The sequence below is a fragment of the Papio anubis genome, chromosome 20 (assembly GCF_008728515.1).
Source record: "Papio anubis isolate 15944 chromosome 20, Panubis1.0, whole genome shotgun sequence".
In the NCBI taxonomy this organism is placed as follows: domain Eukaryota; kingdom Metazoa; phylum Chordata; class Mammalia; order Primates; family Cercopithecidae; genus Papio; species Papio anubis.
The window spans coordinates 9,294,010-9,305,633 of NC_044995.1; the positions used below are offsets into that span (position 1 = coordinate 9,294,010).

The following is an 11,624-nucleotide window of genomic DNA, read 5'->3' on the forward strand; positions in this document are numbered from 1 at the left end:
GGGAATCCAAGGAATCACTGAGCCTGCTGTTGGTTGAGGCATATCTGAGTATCCACCCTACCTGTAGGGTCAGACGGTACTCTCTCAAACGCAGATTGAAACAGAAAATTACCCTATGCAGCACTAGGAGGTGACAGAATCTCATTTGGGTTCATCTGTGTTTGTCTTTAAAAAACAAAAGCAGGCCAGGCGCGGTGGCTCACGCCTGTAATCCCAGCACTCTGGGAGGCTGAGGCGGGCGGATCACGAGGTCAGGAGATTGAGACCATCCTGGCTAACATGGTGAAACCCCGTCTCTACTAAAAATACAAAACACTAGCCGGGAGTGCTGGCGGACGCCTGTAGTCCCAGTTACTCGGGAGGCTGAGGCAGGAGAAGAGCGTGAACCCGGGAGGGATAGCTTGCAGTGAGCCGAAATCATGCCACTGCACTCCAGCCTGGGCGACAGAGTGAGACTCTGTCTCAAAACAGAACAAAACAAAAACCCCAAAACAGTCACAAGCCTGAAGTGGAGACTCCAATGGGCACGGCTTGCGTGAGACCCTGTGGGGAAAAGAGAGATCAGACTGTTACTGTGTCTATATAGAAAGAAGTAGACTTAAGAGACTCCATTTTGTTCTGTATTTGAGATGCTGTTAATCTATGACCCTACCCCCAACCTTGTCCTTGCAAGAGACATGTGCTATGGTGACTCAAGGTTTAAAGGATTTTGGGCTGTGCAGGGTGTGCTTTGTTAAACAAGTGCCTGAAGGCAGCTTGCTGGTTAAAAGTCATCACCATTCTCTTAATCTCAAGTACCCAGGGACACGCACACGGCCAAAGGTCTCAGGAACCTCTGCCTAGGAAAGCTAGGTATTGTCCAAGGTTTCTCCCCATGTGATAGTCTGAAATATGGCCTGGTGGGAAGGGAAAGACCTGATTGTCCCCCAGACTGACACCCGTGAAGGGTCTGTGCTGAGGAGGACCAGTACAAGAGGAAAGAAGGCCTCTTGGCGGTTGTTGGCGGTTGAGATAGAGAAAAGCATCTGTCTCCTGCCCGTCCCTGGGCAATGGAACATCTCGGTGTAAAACCCGATTGTATGTTCTGTTTACTGAGAAAGGAGAAAACCGCCTTAGGGCGAAAGGTGCGACTTGCTAGCGCAATGCTGCTCTTTATGCACTAAAAAGGTTTATGGAGATGTCTACATATGCATATCAAGGCCCAGCACTTTTCCTTAAACTTAAGTCACAGAGATCTTTGTTCATATGTCTTGCTGCTGACCTTCTCCCTACGATGATCCTATTATCCTGCCACTTCCCTTTTTTCTAAGATGGCAAAGATAATTATCAATAAATACTAAGGGAACTCAAGAGACTGGTGCCGGCGTGGGTCCTCTGTATGCTGAGCGCCGGTCCCCTGGGCCCACTTTTTCTTTCTCTATACTTTGTCTCTGTGTCTCATTTCTTTTCTCAAGTCTCTCGTTCCACCTAACGAGAAACGCCCACAGGTGTGGAGGGGAAGGCCACTCCTTCAGACCCCACCTGAGAAGAACTGCACGTGTAAACCATCATCAAAACACTTAAGACAGTTTGGCTCTGTGTTCCCACCCACATCTCATCTTGAATTGTAAGCCCTACAATCCCCACGTGTCAAGGGAGAGACACCAGGTGGAGGTAATTGAATCATCGGGGCAGTTTTCCCCATGCTGTTCTTTTGACAGTGAGTGAGTTTTCATGACAGCTGATGGTTTTATACGTGTTTGGTAATTCCTCCTGTATTCGTTCTCCTTCCTGCCTGCTTGTGAGGAAGGTGCCTGTTTCTCCTTTGCCTTCCGCCATGATTGTAAGTTTCCTGAGGGCTCCCGAGCCATGCTGAACTGTGAGTCAATTAAACCTCTTTCCTTTATAAATTACTCAGTCCCCGGGGGTTCTTTGTAGCCGTGTGAAAACAGAGTAATGCAACATTGTATCCCGTACATATATGCCATTATTATCTGTCAGTGAAAAAAAGAATACAAAAAAATCCCGGAAAAGCAAACCAAACAAATGAAAAATCCTAGAAAAGAAGCCTACATGCCCACTACAAAGAGAATATTTTTTAAATATTATTTTATATATATATATATATAAAGATTTTTAAGAATTCAGCAAAAACTCAGCCAGCTCTTTCTATGGGGCAGTTGCTAATTTAGTTGTAAGCAAACATGGACACATTAAATTCTCCTACAAACCCTTCACAGCGTGCTCTATTATTTTCCTCATTAAAAAAAAAAAAAAAACTATGGACCGAGACATGAAGTAACCGGTCCAAGGTCGGCCAAGTCTCAGAGGCAGGGGCTTCAGATCCGGGTGAGGCTCCTGATTCCATATTATGAACCCCGGGACGGACTGCAGCTCAGTCTGCTGGGAGGTTTCTGTCCTGGTTCAAAGAGGGTGGGTGCCTGGCTGGCCTACCCAATTTTAATTTGTACTAAGCTTTAATTTTCTATTTGTGCTCAGGTTTAATTTCCTCCTGTGATCTGCTTTCTATTGCTGTACTCTATATCTTTGCTTTCTTGCGTGAATATCATGACTGATTTTCCCTGTTCTTCACGTGGGACACGTTCTCCCTGCTCTATCTGTCTCTGTCCTTGTCTCTCTCTCTTTCTGTCTTTCTGTCTCACAATGTGTCTCTGTCTCTCTCTCTCTCTCTCTCTCTCTGTCTCTCTTTTTTTTTTTTGAGACAGAGTTTCCCTCTTGTTGCCCAGGCTGGAGTGTAATGGTGCGATCTCAGCTCACTACAACCTCTGCCTCCCAGGTTCAAGCAATTCTCCTGCCTCAGCCTCCCGAGTAGCTGGGATTACAGGCATGCACCACCACACCCAGCTAACTTTTTGTATTTTTGTTAGAGATGGGATTTCTGCATGTTGGTCAGGCTGGTCTCGAACTCCCAACCTCAGGTGATCCACCCACCTCAGCCTCCCAAAGTCCTGGGATTACAGGCGTGAGCCACTGCGCCCAGCCATCTTTGTCTCTTTTTCTGTATCTCTGTCTTTCTTTTCTGGTTGTTTTTCAACCATCAGCTGGGTGTTTTCTCCCATAACGTCTTGTTTGTTTGACTCTGAGGTTGACAGGTGGGTAAAGGAACTCTTTAGCAGAAGGCAGACAGTCTGGACATAGGAGAGGATGTGTGAACTTTTCTACCCCTTGCAGAGCACAGGAGAGCTGAGCCGAGCAGATGCCACTGTCTGCTCCAGTGCAAGGAAGTCCAGGAAGTTCAGGCGGTGAGGTCACAGTGGAAACAGGACAGATATAGTTTAGGGGAAATTAAGCAAAAATACCACACTATTATTTCTTGAAGTATTAGTGGGAGGAGGATGGACCCAGAGAGAAGACAGAAAATCAGATGCAGGGGACTGTCTTTTCTTCTTCACCTTCCAACCCACCCAACGCAGGGGCCAGAACTCAGGGTGATGAGGTCTGGGGACATTGCTGTGTGGCGATGTCCCTCCTGCTGCACGGCCCCCAAGCACCACCTGGGCAGTGCAGTGTGGCCAGGCAGAGAGGGAGGGCCTACCCTGTGCTTGTGACCCCACCCCAATTCCCCTGGGGTGTGAGCACCAGGAGGCTGCAGTGAGGCCCAACGTGGAAGGGAGGACAGGCCTCACCTGGGCCAGATGGGGCAGCAGCATATACATACAGACATCCCTGTGAGTATCCAGGGCAAAGGCCAGGGGTCTGACCTTCCCTTTCTTGGAGCCCTGGGCCAGCTGGGCAAGGTGTTGAGAGAAACATTACCCAGTGACCTTTATTAAAGCAAAGTAGGGAGGGCTTTATTCAGAACCATCACTGTAGGTACAAGGACCACAACGGTGGGATTTTGTAGTAGGGGAAATAAAATGGGCTTGACATTGAATAAAGCTTGAACAAGTGAGAATGTTTGTCATACAAACTATAGGGTGGATATATATATATATATATTTTACCTTTTAGTGTCAAAACTGAACATAGAAAATAAATTCATGAAGCGGGGATATTTTCTGAGGGTGTCCAGGGCTGCCCGACACCTCTTGTCTACCTTCTCTGTCATAGCCCCATTTAAAACACTCTCTCTGGATGAATACACCAAACCTCACAGTCTTTGCTCTCTTGCTAGGAAGAGCATGTTTCACTCTTGGCTCCTGCTTACACACCTGCTGTCCAGTGGAAACTACTACTGAGGACATTTGAAAATAGTTGTGGTGGTAGCACGTTGTATTTTGGTTGGTGATGCCAGTTAGTCTCTGAAAACTTTCTGTCATGAGTATAAAATTATACACCTTCATCTCCTTTGTTATAGGATCTGGGACGCAGTATGCACTTGATTGCACCAACAATAGAAAATTTCTGGCATCCATGTGAAGAAAGTAAACTATATCTTCCACTTAAACAAATAAAATATCTTTTTGATAAAAGGTGGCTATACGTTTAAGGCTTAGGGAGGAGGAATAATCAAGGAATATAAATGTGTTGATGTCTGCATGCAATTCTGACACTTAACCAGATTTAAAAGTGCTTTGAGAGTCCCCAGAGCTCTGCACCTGCTCCAGATCCACTGGGATTTGGAGCTAAAGCTTCCAAAAACTGTTGTTCTGCTCAGTCCTTCAGCCGTGAAAACCTGTTCTGTTCCGATTGCTAAGATCTAAGCTGTAAGAGCTGCGGGATGGGAATTTTCCTGTTGCTGTTCCAAGAAGTAAAATGTGCCTCACTTGGTCCTACATTGTACCTCCATAAAAATCACTTTGATAAAGAAAGCAGAAGGTCTTTACTTTTTCATGAATTATTGCAGTTCTTTAAGGGCATACGGGGCCATCATCACAGCTGGTCTAGGATTCACAGATATTTTCTTGTTGCCTTTATTTACCATCCAGCTCAATTTATTTAGTACACTATATCTATTCGTTTGTGAGACTGCTTTCTGCTTTTATAGACCACTCCTCTTTCTCCTATTTGGATTTATTGATTGATCTCTAGAACAAAGTTGCTAAATTAATTATCTTTGTTGTGATACAACATTTTCTTCCCAACAAAAGGAAAAGATTTGTGCACATATACTACATGAAATGTGTATTATTTTCTCATTCTTCCACCTTCTCCCCATCCTCTACAACACTGGGGTCAAACTGTTATTGGTTATTATACATTCTTTCAGAAATGTCTTTGATTTTCTAAAGCATCTTTTTCTTTTAACTAATCTGTACTTTACCAAGATTCTAATTTCCCAAATTCTCATACCAGTTAAATCACATCGTAACTTAATAACTTGTTCATTATTAGAGTAAACAAATACAATGTTTTTCAAGAATAAAGACAGTCCTATTTTTGATGGATCCTAATTTGAATTCTTTAAAAACCATTTACATTTTGGATACTTATAAAATTTTCTGTTAAATTAAACATGACTAAGAAAGCCATATATTTTACTTTGCATGATATAAATATAGAATGATTCTCTTTTCATTCTACTTTAATTATTGGCAAATTGAGAAACCATAATTCATTTATTTCTGTGTAGAATTAAAAGAGCAAGACTGGAATCAGAACAATTATTATGCAAATTGATGGTGTGACCCTGAATTAAACATTTGGCTAATGAATGTATTTTAAATAAAAATCACCTGCACTTTCAAATTTATTTTTGAAATATTTTGACCATATTGGCCAGGCTGGTCTCGAACTCCTGACCTCAGGTGATCTGCCTGCCTCGGCCTCCCAAAGTGCTGGGATTCCAGGCGTGAGCCATTGCTCCGGGCCCATTCTTGTTTTCAAAAGCTCACTCATTTCTGAACTTCTGTGCCAGCGACTTCCTAGGCAAGGAAATGCCAGATGTACCTTTTTTTTGGACTCTAGTCCACTCCGGACATATTTTGTCTCCACCGGTAACCGTGGCCATTGTGTTGAGGAAGGAACAAAAGCAAGAGATTCTCTGAGCAGGTTTCTATGAGCACCAGATTGTCGGCCGGTAGGGGCAACTGCAGGAACTGAAAGTTAATCTCCCCTGGGTATGACACCCACTGTTACTTTCCTCAAAATCTCACTTTCCTCCCCAAGGAAATACAGCTCCCCAGATGAACCACCACGTGGGTTTGGGGATGTGAAAAAGGGAAATGAAAGAGAAGGAATATTTATGATTTCAACCACACTGGGAACTCAAGGAACCTGCTGTAGCCAACTTGAGAAAGAGAGGCCAGGCTAAATTTGGAGAAAAAAGAGATACACAAGTCCCATTTTTAGAATCCAAGAGGCCTGGAGTTTGTATTATTTATTATTATTATTATTATTATTATTGTATTTTTTTAGCAGCAACACTCATATGGAAAGTACTTGGACACCTTGGGGACTGTGTGTAAAGTTGACTCCAGTTATGGTGAGTATGGAAGCTCCTATCTCAGGATTCTCGTTTTAGGGAAAATCACTGCTGGTCTGGAATTTTTTCTTTTTGAGGCAGTCTTGCTCATTACGCCCAGGCCTGAACCAATTCCCGATGGTGCGATCACGGCTCACTGCACAAGCCTCGCCTCCTGGGTTCACACATGCTCCTGCCTCAGCCTCCGTTCGTGGCTGGGACTACAAATACCACGCCGAGCTAATTCCCATGTTTAGTAAAGATGGGGAGAAGCTGCATGTTAGCCAGGATCTCGATCTCCTGACCACCTGATCCACCTGCCTCAGCCTCCCAAAGTGCTGGGATTACAGGCGTGAGCCACCGCGCCTGGCCTGCTGGTCTGAATTGCTCCAGACAGCTCTTTTTTTTTTTTTTTTTTTTTGAGATGGAGTCTCGCTCTGTCACCCAGGCTGGGTCACCCTTGACGCGATCTCGGCTCACTGCAAGCCTCCACACTCCCGAGTTCAGAGCAATTCTCCTGCCTGAGCCTCCTGAGTAGCTGGGACTACAGTGCCGCATCACCATGCCCATGCACTGTATTTTGTCAGAGGCAGGTTTCATCTTGTCAGGCTGGTCTTGAACTTCTGACCTCAGGTGATCCACCTGCCTCGGCCTCCCAAAGTGCTGGGATTACAGGCGTGAGCCACCGTGCCCAACCACGGATAGCTCTTTCTAACCAGAATCATCACCCGTATTTCTGAGGCTTGCAGAAAAGATGAATCTTCTTCTCACTCACTTGATTAAAAAAAAAAGTTGGGGCTCGGCGCGGTGGCTCATGCCTGTAATCCCAGCACTCTGGGAGGCCAAGGTGGGCAGATCACCGGAGGTCAGGAGTTCAAGACAAGCCTGGCCAATATGGTGAAACCCCATCTCTCCTGAAAAAAAAAAAAAAAAAAATATGGGCCAGGTGTGGGCTCACTGACACCTGTAATCCCAGCACTTTGGGAGGCCGAGGTGGGTGGATCACCTGAGGTCAAGAGTTTGAGACCAGCCTGACCAACATGGTGGTCTACTACTAAAAATACAAAAAATTGTCTCTACTAAAAATACAAAAAATTAGCCGGGCTTGGTGGCATGCGCCTGTAATCCCAGCTACCTGGGAGGCTGAGGCAGGAGAAGCACTTGAACCTGGGAGGCGGAGGCGGAGGCGGAGGTTGCAGTGAGCTGAGATCGTGCCACTGCATGCCAGCCTGGGCAACAAGAGTCAGACTTCATCTTAACACACACACACAAATATATTTACCAACGGGCACACAGGTGATCCTTGTTCCCATCTTCTCCATTTCCATCTCCAGAGGCAGTCAAGTACCTCTTTATTCTGTTTCCTCTCAGAGATACCTCGTGTATGTACATTTCTCCACATGCCGTGCTCTGAGACTCATGGCTGTATTGCAGATAAGTGTTTTTATTTCTCACTTTATTTATGTATTGATTTTCAGTGAACAATTTATTGCACACGTCGATGTCCATACGTCTGTTTGCACACCTGGAAATACAGCTCTATACCACTTTTTTCATTTCCTCATTCTCAAATACATTTTAGACACACTAGGAACATTTCTGCATTTTTTGGTATCAAAATACCCCAATCATCTGCTCCTATGTTGGGTAATATTACCTTTCTGGATCCTCCTCTTGCTCTTTGTTCAGTTTTTACCTAACCTGTCACATCCTCACAAACATTTTTCTTTTTATGACAAACTGGGTTAAGTGATCTTTGCCCCTAGTACTCACTGCTCTTGTCTATTTTTTTTTTTTTTTTTTTTTAACAGAGTCTCCCTCTGTCACCCAGGATGGAGTGCAGTGGCAAGATCTCGGCTCACTGCAATCTCTCCCTCCTTGATTCAAGTGATTCTCCTGCCTCAGCCTCCCGGGTAGCTGGGATTACAGGTGCAGCCCAGCCACGCCCAGCTAATTTTGTATTTTTTAATCAGAGGCAGGGGTTTTCTGTTGGCCAGGCTGGCACTGGTATTTTTTTAATAAGGATAACACATTCCAAGACCTCCTGGGTAACTAGAATTTTGTTGTCCCCTCTGTGTGTTGTTTTTAAATAATAGTTAATCTCTTTTGTATTTTTGCTTAATTCATCTGACTTTCTCCATTTCTACCATAAATTGAATGAACAATGGGAGGTTTTGTTCACTGTAGTGTTTCTTATTCCCGAGAAAGTTACTTGGAATCTATGACTAGTCTCTCATTAATTGTAAAACAAAACAGATAAATGGACAGAAGAATAGATAGATTAGTACTTGGATTATTAGTAGTACTATTAAGTTGAACCAAGAGAACGCGGAGAGCTGAGTGAGCTACAAAAAAAGAAAAGGAAGCTGGGCGCGGTGGCTTATGCCTGTAATCACAGCACTTTGGGAGACCGAGGTGGGCAGATCACCCAGGTCAGGGAAGTCAGAGACCATCACAAGCTATGCGGTGGAAGCCCTGTCTCTACTAAAAATACAAAAAATTAGCCGGGCGTGGTGGCACGTGCCTGTAATACCAGCTTCTCAGGAGGCTGAAGCAGGAGAATTACTTGAACCTGGTAGGCAGAGGTTGCAGTGAGCTAAGACCACGCCACTGCACTCCAGCCTGGGTGACAGAGCGAGACTTCATGTCAACAAAAAAAAAAAAGAAAGAAAAGGAAAGGCAGCCACAGCCTTTGGCTGATTCAGAGTCCTGGCCCTGGGACACCAGGAGTCCTACATGCAGATCTATGGATTCCATACTGACAGCTGATGCATTACTAGAGGTCAAAGGGTGAGGCTTGGGTTTAGCTAATGTTGAGACTAATCTGAGACCAGAGAAGAGCAGAGTTAAGCATCCCAGAGGCTGGAGATTGTTGTCCTCTGTCCCTGAGTTGTTGTAAAAACCAAACCCACAGTATCTCTGCGGCTGAGAAGTTGTTTGTGACTTCAACAAGGCCCAGGAACCTGAACACGTTTGAGGAGGGTGCCATAGGGTTCTAAGCCTGAGCTGGGAGTTGAGTTCAGCAAGGATCTCATACAATTCCCCCATGAGAAGGGAGGAGAGTGTGAAGGAGCCAGGGCATAGTGGGTTATACAGCTGGTGGGGGACTGATGGTGAGTTACACACCCTGGGGGGTGGGACAGGGATACAATGGTGGGTTACACGCCCTGGTGGGGGGATACAATGGTGGGTTACACGCCCTGGTGGGGGGATACAATGGTGGGTTACACGCCCTGGTGGGGGGATACAATGGTGGGTTACATGCCCTGGTGGGGGGATACAATGGTGGCCTGGCTACTCATGCCCCGCCTCATTCTTATTCATAGGAGTCTGATATGGTTTGGCTCTGTGTCCCCACCCAAATCTCACCTTGAATTGTAATAATCCCCATGTGTCAATCATGAAACCAGGTGGAGAAATTTGGCTCTGTGTCCCCACCCAAATCCCACCTTGAATTGTAATAATCCCCACCTGTCAAGGGTGGGACCAGATGGAGATTACTGAATCATGGGGGCAGTTTTCCCTGTACTGTTCTCGTGATAGTCAGTGAGTTCTCACGAGATCTGATGGTTTTATAAGGGGCTTCCCCCTTCGCTCCACTCTCATTCTCTCTCCTGCTGCCCTGTGAAGAGGTGCCTTCCACCATGATTGTCAGTTTCATGAGGCCTCCCCAGACAGGTAGAACTGTGAGTCAGTTAAACCACTTTTCTTGTAAATTACCCAGTCTCGGATAGTTCTTCCTAGCAGAGTGAGAACAGACTCATACAGAGTGGTGGATCCTCTCAACCATCCTCCACCAAGTATAGACCCACAGTGAGGAATAACTAGAACTCCCCTTTCCAGAGTGTAGATGTGTAAACACCCATCCAGGGCTTCCAAGGTGAGTGTGATCTGTCTAAGCCCTCACCAAATGCTCCATTCTGTCTACTGACCACGCCCCTCTAGACTCTGCCATGGAGAATCTCATCCCAATGACCATGCTGCCTTGACCCTGGTGGTCTCTGGGGGATGCTCCTTCAGGCTCAGTACAGCCAGAGAAGGCCCCAGATGACTTCCCTCATGAAAACTCAAGATGAGTATGGATTTACTACTTACAGTTTGCAGAACCTTGGAGAATCGGCAAAAAAAACTGAGATAGGGCCGGAAGAATCTGGAGGAGCTGGAGGCATGTTCTGGGTGAACAGCGTGCTGCTGCATTCAAGACGACTGTTATTTTTTTCAGGTGCAGGTTGTGCAAGAAGGAGTTAATCTCACAGCTGCAAGGGGGATAACGTTGGGAGGGTTTGCTTGTAAAGGTGGTCCTGAGCTGGCATCTAGTTCCTAAACATGGCTCCTGGAATGTTCCCTATGTTCCTAAGAGATAAACTGGGGTTGTGTGACTGCAGCACTGAATTCTGCTGTGTCTTGACTAGGCTGTTTCTGCAAACAGTGTAGCTCACTGTTGATGAGCTAGTTAAAAAAAAAAGCTGGCAAACACCAGCTTTTCCCTGGTTTCCCTGTGACTGACCCTTATGCCTACGTGGTCCCCCACCTAATAACAACCTTGAACATTGAGTCTTAAGCAGGTTTGCCTGGAACCAACACTTCACATGTGTTGCTACATTTTTTTATGCTGATGGAATGATTAAGACAAGACACAGATTTTCACAGCTTACGACTAGCATTCTTGATCTTAAATTTATTTTGGTAAAGTTTTTTTTTTTTCCAAAAAGATAAAAAAAAAAAATTACTCTTCTAGAAGGATAAAATGGACACAAGTTTTTATTTAGCTTACTATTAACAAGGGAACGGGAAAAATATTAATACTGAATTCAAAGAATAATCCAAAGAGCAGACATTTATAGGCTGGTAATGTTTAAGGGGATTAAAAAATGAGGCTAATTTTTTAAAATTTTTAGTATAGAGATGGGGTTTCATCATGTTGGCCAGGCTGTTCTTGAATTCCTGATCTCAGGTGATTCACCCGCCTGGGCCTCCCAAAGTGCTGGGATTACAAGTGTGAGCCACCGTGCCCGGCCATAGAATTGATTTTTAAGTGTGTTAATTCTACCCACTACTTTTCACCACAGCAACATCTGCCTATGTCATTTCTAGTCAGCTGTCTCTTCTCAGATATACTGCATGCTGTCCATCTCCCCCATGCACGTGATCTTACAAAGAACACTTCTCCCAGAGTTGACTGAGAAATCGGGCCTGTCCCGAGGGGATGGTTGCAGCTCCTACTGTCCCGGAGCATCAACTCTTCCAAACTTAGCATCTGCCCAAGGTTGTGGCTGGCAAG

General features: G+C 45.2%; 1 protein-coding gene across 1 annotated transcript in view; it reads left to right on the forward strand.

Moving 5' to 3' along the window:
- The window catches only part of LOC101002582 (leukocyte immunoglobulin-like receptor subfamily A member 4), a 54,970-nt gene that overhangs the window by 11,644 nt on the left and 31,702 nt on the right, over positions 1–11,624 (forward strand).